Source organism: Phocoena phocoena, chromosome 7 (genome assembly GCF_963924675.1).
Source record: "Phocoena phocoena chromosome 7, mPhoPho1.1, whole genome shotgun sequence".
NCBI classification, from domain to species: Eukaryota; Metazoa; Chordata; class Mammalia; order Artiodactyla; family Phocoenidae; genus Phocoena; species Phocoena phocoena.
Window position 1 is genome coordinate 29452590 of NC_089225.1, and position 10013 is coordinate 29462602.

A 10013-nucleotide genomic window follows, 5' to 3' on the forward strand; every position below is an offset into this window, starting at 1 on the left:
AGGTGGGACTAACAGATAAGACGGTGCCGGCTTTAAAAAGCTCACACGTTTAGGTAGGAGAAGATTGACATGAAAGCATAAAAGTACCAAAAGAACACTTTTGGCCAATATCAGAATGTGGAATGAGTTAGAAGGTGATAAAACCACAAGCATAGTTACAGGTGGCACAAGGAGGGAAGGGCACTAGTTATTTCTCTTGAGCACATTCTTTCAACCATATTTAAGGAGATATGTCAACATCACAGTTATTAAGGCTGTGAGGAAGCAACGTTCCAGAAAGTCATATGTGAAGAATATCAAGACATATCTTTAAAGAGCCTAAAAGGGGGCGTTCCTCTATCTGCCAGCTCCTCCATGGACCCTCAGTGACAGCTCTCTTCCCTGCTGTGTTAGAGCCAGGAAGCACCTTGGGTGAGACCGGGGCCAGTGTGACCAGTGAAAAGGCTATTTAGGGCATTCTTGAGATTTGATGTACGCCTGAAACAACAGAATGATGATGGTGATTGAAGAAGAGGAACAAGTAGGAGAGATAACAGGGGTTATGACTCACAAGACCTGATAACCCATTTAGAGATATGGCATGATGACTCTCAAGATTTCCACCTGAGTGACCCAGGAAGTGACAGTCACCAGGTTTTAGGTGGGGGATGGTGGGCGGGAGGGAGACACGGTCACGTCCATCTTGGACATGTCAAATTTGAGGTGCTTTGGAGACAATCAGGGGGCGATGTCCAGTATTCATTTGGATGTGCAGGTCTAGTACACAGGAGCAAAGTCTTACTGGAAAGATGCATTTTTGAGTCTTTGTTGAAAAAGAGACTTCAGCACAGTGATCAGAACGAGGAGAGTAGAGAGCCCCAGAGGGACCCCGGAAACACTACCATTTAAAGATTGAGTTGAAGAAAGCAGAGCTTGGTCAGTGGGTAAGAAGAAAACCAAGAAGACTGTGGTTAGAGATTTAAAGGAGGACTTTTAAAGAGGAAGTCATCAATGGAGTTAAAAGCTGTCTCTTCTGTGTGTAAAGATGTGCTATGATTTTCAAAACAAATTAAATACATTAGGTGGGACTGTTATTGCTAGTAACATGCAATAACTGACTAATGGCATATAAAAAATACCACAAAGCTTGGAGAAAAGCAAATTAAACCAGGCTTTTAAGATGATATACCATCTTCTAGAAATACAATGTAAAGGATGGCACGCTGGCTTCTGTGAAGAAGACGTAGAGTTGGGTTTGTTTTTCTTAGGAAAGAGATGAGAGATTTTTGGTGAACCATCCCCTGACTTTCTTACCTGCACCTTCTGTGGTCCACTCATGGGTAGGTGGGCAGTGATAGGCAAGGAGTAATGGGGCAGAATGGAGTTCACAGCCACATCTGAGAATGTGTCCCAGAACCTGGTCTCACTGATTCCCAGCTTGAGGCCACTGGCTACCAGAGCAATATATCAATACATCAAAACACACCTCAGCTGACTCACTCCTGCCTCGGGCTTTCATGTTGCCTTACTCACAGAACTCCCAAGATCCTCCCCAGATCTCAGTGATGTAAAGACGTCACAGGAATTATTAGTCGATTTCCCAAGAGTCTTGGGGCTGAAAATGGTTAAGATCCTACAGCAGTAATGAATCAGGGGAGAGGGCACATTTCACTCATTTCTGGTACTGAATTCAGACTGCCAAAAAACACAATAAAGGACTGCTTGGATTCCACCCCCCTTTCCTTTCATTTAAAAACGTTACTGTATTTCTCTGACATTTCCTACCTGAAGCAAGGTTTCGGTTCCCACACAACACCCTTTTCCTCTGCTTTCTGGTACTTCCATTATCTCGGCCTGCCCTCTGACACTGTTTCCCAATTTATGTTTTCCTTTCTCATTTCCCTCTTCTTAGCACTGACACAAGCCGCAAACCTATAACCATAACGTCTGACTCACTTGGTGCTTCTCCTGTTAATGGACACCATGTGGAACAGGAGGCAGGAAAAGACTTTACAGGAAATCAGACGATAATGCTTGCACTTTGGTGCCCTTTCAAATAAGAATTTAATTATCCTAATGAAAAAGATTACCTTATAGAAGACATTTGGGTAAAAGAGTAAGCAGTTTGTCTTTTTCCTGATGACATGCATCTCAAAACTATAAGGGATATTCCTGCTGATCTTTATGTGTTAAAGCCCAGGCACCAGGAGAATGGTTGGATCAAACACTGATCTTGAATGTTTAGACCGACCCAGAGATTGAAAACTGAAAGCCTCACCATGGTTTGTTTGGGGCCTGTATTAGTTTCCTAGGGCTGCTGTTAAGTACCACAGATTAGGTGGCTTAAAACAACAGACGCTTATTCTCTCACAGTTCTGGAGGCTAGAAGTCCAAAATCAAGGTTGGGGGATGGCTGCTTTCTTCTGAGGGATCTGTTCTACCTCTCTGTCCCAGCTTCTGGTGATAGCCAGCATCCTTGGCTTTCTTTGGCTTGCAGCTGCCTCACTCCAGTCTCTTTGATTTCACATGGCATTCTCCCTGCCTGTGCCTGTGTTCAGATTTCCCTCTTCTTATAAAGACACCATCCATACTGGATTAGGGTCCACCCGAATGACCTCATCTTAATTTGGTTATATCTGTAAATACCCTATTTCCAAATAAGGTCACATTCATAAGTATCAGGGGTTAGGACTTCAGCATACCTTTTTGGGGAGGGGCACAGTTCAGCCCAAGTGGAGGGTATCAGGCACCATCTTCCCTTCCTTCAGGGACACGTGAGGTCCCAATTTTCTGGGTCCTCACCTGGAATCCAAACCTTCTTTTCTCCCAATAAAAGTGGACTTTCCTGGGCCCCACTCCCTCAGGACTCAACTCTCAGCTATAAACTGAGCAGTTAATCTAAGGGAAGATGACAATAGGCAAATATTACCCCTCCCAGGTATTTGCATTGAACAGATGACTTCCTGGAGACAGTGCCTTAACATAAATGTACTGATGGAAATTTTGCAGTGGGTAACGTTTTCTTTTTGAGTGGACAGGTCTTTCTATGACCCTCAAATCATCACTGTCTCCTCCACCTATGAGAAGGATGGCTGCTGTCTATCTGTTTCTCTCTTAAAGGAAAGTTATTACCACAGACAATTTGATCTATCTTTGCATTGCTTGCATTTATTCATCCCATGATTGTAAGTGTGCCAGGAGAGAAGATTTGCTCCTCATGAGGAAGTCCATCAAGTAGAAGAATTTTATTTTAGAAGATGCTAACCTGGGGATCAACAATGAGGAAGATGATCCCATTCTAAACCGTGGATGATTTTCAAAGAATGAACAGGCGAGAGGGAGAGAATTCGGTTGCTAGGAAAATAGGATAAAATAAACATAACCTCCCTCTCCTCTTGTTTTTCCATCTTGGTGTGGGCTGTGCTTCCTAGTCTTGCTGTGGAATGTTTGTCCTTCCCATCTCAGTAGTGACAGACTCACAGGGATGCCTACATGTCTGTCTCACAGGTGTGGGATCCGATACTTGCCAGCTTAGTGAGACTTTGGAAGAATCTCCCACAGTGGTTGTAAAGAGAAAAGGAGAGAGATAATAGTTCACTGGCATCAATAATCTACTTCCCCAACCAGCTGAACGTCTGAATAATAGCCTCGGCACTTGCCCTGCTACTCCCCCTCCCCTGGCTCTGCCACTGGCAGATTCTCTTCCCTTCTCCACAACTGGGAACTCTATAGGGAGCAGATTGTTTTGGCTGGAATTAGCCGGGCACAGATGGTACCACCTGCTGCATGTTCCTTACTTCTTACTGGCTCCTCTCTCAGCTCTGTGAGTTTTTGTATTTTCTAGAAGTTCAGGGGAAGGGGAGATGGCTGGGGCCCTTGCTCATGCCTGATTCTAGCACAGCTGTTTTGAGCAAACTGGCAACTGCGGGGACTGCACTGGGCCGTGTTGACTGGGGAAGGGGCTTTCAGGGTAGCGTGCCACCGTGGCGGCCCGTTTGCTGTACCTAGTGCTTTCGTTTCCAAAATACAAACTTCCTTTGGCCCAAATCATTTCTGTTTTCCAGGCTGACAGATCTGCCCGTGACCAGACGCAAGGCAGGTGGTTTTGTGAGAGTCTGAGAAATGAGATTTCTCTCATTCTAAACTCAGAGGGGCATAGAAGGCTACTGCCCAGTTTACAGGGGAGGGAATTATGATGAGACCACAAACAGGTTGCTAAATTCACTTCTGGGCTATTTACTGGGAATAATAGCCCATGTCTTCTGAGTTCCTCAAGGTAAGCCTGACAGATTAATGAACTCCATTTTCTCACCGATGAAATCATGACATGGGACTAAAGGACCTAAGAAGTCTCATTCCTTAAAATTCTCTGAATATCTGCCGAGCTGTTCTTGAATGCTTCCTTACAGGAGATCACACTGTAAATCATTCACATGGCTGAGACTTGTTTTCTTACTGGTCTGATTTCATCTTCCCTTTTTTACATGCTTTGTTAGACTGGCGTTTTTATTCCCAAAAAATCAAACCCACGTCTGCCTCAGGTACTTGCACCTGCTCTTCCTGGAACACTCGCTCCGGCTCTCACACCCGGCTCACTTCTTCTCACCCTTCAGGCTCAACTCAGACACCACAGCCTTAGAAAGATTTTTCCTGACACTCCCCTCCCTGCGCTCCAGCTGAGGTTGCCTGTCCTCCAATTCCATCTCATTCACTATTAGAGCACCTTCTTTTATTTTAACAGAACACAGTCGTATGTGAAGTTATCTTACATAATTGTTTTGTTTTCCACCTTCTCCCCTAGAATGTAGGTCCCTTGTGGGGGCGGATATTGTCTGATCACCACTGAATCCCTAGGACATGGAACAGTGTGTCTCATATAGCGTCACTCAACAAGATGCACATTAGTGAGGGAATGATGTTATTTTGTGTTTAAAAAAGGGAGACACTGTGGTATAAAAGGGAGACTGCTTGGGACTTTGATACTGGTACATTTGCTATAGAACCTGGAACTCAGCATTCTACTTCTTTGTGTAAGTCTATCTCTGACAGAGTATAAGAAACTTAAGGCTGGTAATCTTGTCTTGTTCATTTTTGTATATCCTATAATACCTCACACAAGGTAGGCACTCAGTAAATTGAATAACTATCAATGTTGTAACTGTTATTTATTACTATTATTTCCAGGACCACTAAATAGAATAGAATAGAGGTAGTAGAAGCATCAGTAGAAGCAATAAGAGTGTGTATGCCGTAACTGGCTTATGTTCTCAGCTCTGCTAATAACTACAGGATAACATGGACTTTTATTCTTTCTGAGCCCCAGACTGTGAAAAAGCAGGACTTTCAGTGAGAGAGAATCTAGGTTCCTCCACTCTCTAATTTTCTTACGTCTATTTCAGTCTATTCCAATTTTCCTGTTGCAGATTTATGATCTCCAATTGCTCCTCTTACACCTTGTTTCTTCCTCTGACCACCTCTGGGTTGCTCAGTGCCCATAGGATTCGGAAAAAGACTAGAGAAAGAATGGCACTGGGGACTCACACAGTGGGTTCAGGCTGAAAATTGTGAGTGGAGAGGCTCAGTGGAGTCACAGCTCCTCAGTGGACATAACCGCTGTCAAAAATCTTGGATGAACTAGTGGGTAATATGTATGAACAGCAGCTAGTCATTTTTAAAGAGCGTTTCTCAAAATTGAGAATGTCTCTGGCTCTCAGTGAAAGGAGACTTTAGTCCAGACGTGGTTAACTGCCCTCAGATGATGATGTGACATCTTAGAGTAATATAGGGTTTCCAAAGTAGCTTATTTTCATTCCACTCTTGCATGGAAGAGTTCTTGTAGACCAGAAAGGACTTCTTGCAGGAAGTAGGGAGACTAACTCACTCCTTTTGATGTTTCCACATCATTTGAAGGAGCATTTTACTGTGATGTGTTGTAGAGAGCATTGTCAGGAGACTGGGGTTCTGACAGTCTATTCTTAACTGCTTTCTAGATCGTTGTGGGGTAGAAACAACCAACCAGTGTGGTCTCAAGGCTATGCAGATTTCAGTTTTCTCATCTAAAAGATGCAGATGGTAGATTAATTAACAGCTTTTATTTTTCTAAGTGTTACAACCATCAAGATGTTCTTCCTCCTAAGCCATAGGAGAGTTTTATTGAAGAATGAAAACAAGAAGAAGTCATTGAAGAATGACTATTTCAATGTAGACACCAAGTATGCTATAATTTGGCCAGGTCTATAACAGAGTTATAGGCTGATTTGTAGGTGAAGGCATCTGACTCAAGGGATCACGACAATTCCTTGAAAAGTATTTGTACAAATCATTATTCCCACTTTTATTTTTAAAATTAAGGCAGTACATTTTAAGCAGCTAGTGTGGTTAGAACACTTCGTGTTCTGAGAAGATTTTTTTCGAATGTTCCCTCACCGTGTAAAGCGAGCGAAATGTTCTTTTTCATGGAATTATCTTTGATAATATAAAAACACTTTATAATGCAGAAAATTTTTAAAAAGGGTCTACTTAGATGTGAGGCTGATTATTCTCAAGCGTACTCTCTGAGCAACAGCATTTTAAGAGTTAAAACAAACTGGGCAGGGTGGTTTGTACTTCTCTTTTTCCCCCTCTTGCTTAGGTGTACCTTCAACCGGAAACGCATGAGCTCACACTTTCTAAGCATGTTCAATAATGAAGTGGTAGACCTCCACGGAATGCTTCAGGACTGCAGGAAGTGGTTAAGGGTTATTCAATAGCCGGTGTTCTCCCTTTCTGTCTGCACCAATCCCGGGCTGCACTACAGGGTTGGGAAATATCGTTTGTGTTGGAAGTCGTATCTTTCAGAAGAGAGGTAAAAACCAAGGTCTAGGTTGCTTTTGGTCACTAAACACACCATGATGTTTTCTGTGAGTGTAGGGATGTTCCTGAGTTTCCTTTCTGAATTTATATTCCTTTGTTCCTCTATATTTTTTTTCAAGTGATTTGAAGACAGTATTCTTCTTTTCCTTAACAAAAGTAGAATGAAGTGTAACTGTAATTCTTTGCCCTGGAATAAGACTGTTTTAGGAATGGATATAAGTGATGCTCCTTTAAGGAAAGGTCACAAGCTAAAATCTGAGTTTCCTACAAAAAGAGTAAAGATAAATTAATATTTTCTCTGTTTTATTGTTGGAGTATCTGGTAAGTAATATAGAATTTTTTGGTGAAATTTTATTCTTCCAGTATCAACATTTTAAGTGTTTTCCATTTGTGTAAGATAACAATATATAAAATGTCTCAAAAGCACTCCTTCAGGTTCCTGCCATCTCTTGGGTATTGTTTTTTATTTTAACACTAGCTATTCAAACGTACACACACAAAGTTAGCAATCTACACGTGCACAGAACACATACACACACATACACACTCTCTCTCTCTCAGTCTCTGTCTCAGTCTCTCTCTCTCTTACTACCCTTTGATTGCTCTGAAAATGGTCAGAACAGGATCATGATGCACAAATCTTTTTCTGAATGTTTCCTTATGTTAGATCAGTTCCTTCTGAGTTCTGTGCTTGCCAATGCTAAGTTTCCTGCCAGGGCAGTAGTCTATTTTTAACACTTTGGGGGCTTATTCTTTGTTCCAGATCTAACAGGCATATTCTGTGGAGTGAAAGAGAGAAAAGCTGACTGGGTGCACTTACAAATCAGAATCATCAGGATTTGCAATTTCTGTAGAATCAAAGATATGAATGAGAAAGACCAATTAGAATACTTAAAAGATCATTTGTCACCACTTTAATCTTCATGTATTTTTTACTCATCATTTTCTTTGACTAAAATTATTAGAATCTTTGTCTTATTCGTCTCAAGGCCAAATGGGAATAGTACTGTTCATTTTATATTTTCAATATTTTGGAGCATTTTAACATGTCATACTAGATTATAGGTGGGAGGTGACTGTTTCAATAGAGAAAGTCTTAGTTTGTGGCATATTCATAATCACATCATCTCAGTGTCATTTCTCTAATTCCATATTTCATATACAAATGAAGACTGAGGGATTTATTTGTTATTTGATAGCACTTGTTTAATTCAGAGATTAATATATCATCTTCAATCCTGAAAAAGAGGACCTCTGAAACATCAGACCCAAAAAATTGGACACGGCCTATTAGCCCAAAAGAACATGTTGCCAATTATCTCCATGTTTATTTAAATATTTAGCTCTAAAGGAAGCAATCATTCCTTTATACTTCTTTAAATTTAGTATTGACATTTTTATTTTGGGAAAGGAGGTCTTTTTTTTTTTTTTTTTTTTAACATGGATACAGGAAAAGAAAACTCTCCAATAAAAATATTGTCTAAAAAGTTTGTTTTGTCTGCATGATTTACTAAATATGTACAATTTCAATTCACAGCGAAGGTAACAAAGATTTAAACAGCCAACATCACAAATGTCTCAAGTTCTAAAAAAAAAATCACTGTGCACAGTTTAACAATTTAATTGAATAAAAACCAAAGCTAAGCCTTCAGTCTGAATCTTTTTTATGTTGGGCACAAGCCATGTATTTTCTTCATCTTTGTTACACGATGCATATTTCAGTGACTAAACGCCCCTTCCCATTTTAGTATATTAAGTTATGTCAGTACATACTTAAGAGAGGCAGAAATTGCCTCTTGGTACACCTATATGATTCTTGATGTGTTCACATATATGTCATAATATTTATCGATATATAAAATGACCAGATGAGTCACCTGTGATTTTTTTTAATGTCTTCAAATGTAGGAATGTTTTGTTGCATGTATAAAAGTTTTTAATTTATGGGAGTGCTATTTAAAGCCATAATACTTTGACCAGGGTGTCCCCTTGACATAAAATGTCTAGAAAGAACTATCCTACACTGGAAATATAGAGATTCCGTATCTCTACCCAATTCAGGTTTGTAAAGTTTGCTATTATATAAATCTGAATGTTGTGGTCACTCTGATATAATGGCCAAGTGAATGAACCAATTAATCATTAGAAACAAATGTCGCTGAATACCCAATAGTGGAGTTACAGTTAAGGAGGGAGCCGTAACTTTGGCTAACCCTATAAAATCTATAATAAGGTTGTCTTCACATGTATTTTTTTCCCATGTAAAATCTTTGGTGCTCTTCCCCCCCTCTTTTTTAGTGCTGTGATTGATGAACATGCAATGTGAGATTCAAATAATTGCGCCGAGCATGTTTATTTGAATAATTGCCCCATTGCACAATCAAATAAATCTGCTGAGTGTGTTTGTTTGAATGTTTTTACGTGTATATGGGATCACATACTCAAATAAATGCAGCTGTGTTTATTACAATGTGTGGTGCTCCAGATATACACATACTTGTTTGTGTGTCTATCCAGGGCCCTACAGCCCTTGAATGGCCCTCACACATCTTGGAGCAAAAACATGGTTAACAATTTTTCAGTTCTAATACATGAAAAATTATTATTGGGCAATTCGCTAAATTTGTAACTAGGATTTGTTTTCATTAAGGCTTACATCCTTAGAAAGATAAAAAATAAACTTTCTTTTTTTTTTTGGAGCTATCTGATTGTGAAAAGTATCTAATAAATTTATTCATATTTATTGAAATACAGACCCTTCTTTTTTTCCTTCCTCCAAGCCCTCCCACTCCACTCCCAGCTCAATTTATGCTAAAGAGGGTATATGTTTTGTCTAGTTCTTGCTGAGAAATTCTGATACTCATCTCTCTTTCCAGTTATTTCAGGCCTAGGCCTACGGTGTCATGTGAAAAAAGAAAAGATTGCACAAATCCGCTAAAATACAAAAGGCTTTTGGAGAAAATGGTCAGGGATGTTCAATTGTTCCAACATTTCATCACCCTCCCTTACCCCCTATTCTAGGGGAAAAAAAAAGGTTAGACTTCAAACTCAGAGTGTGGGAAGAGTAACAATTTGATAAGGGAAAAGAGAAGAATACATCTGATGTTACTAAAAATGCATGTCTCTTGAGTATGCAGGGAGATTTCTTGTTTTGACCTTGGAAAGGAATCTTAGGATAAGCC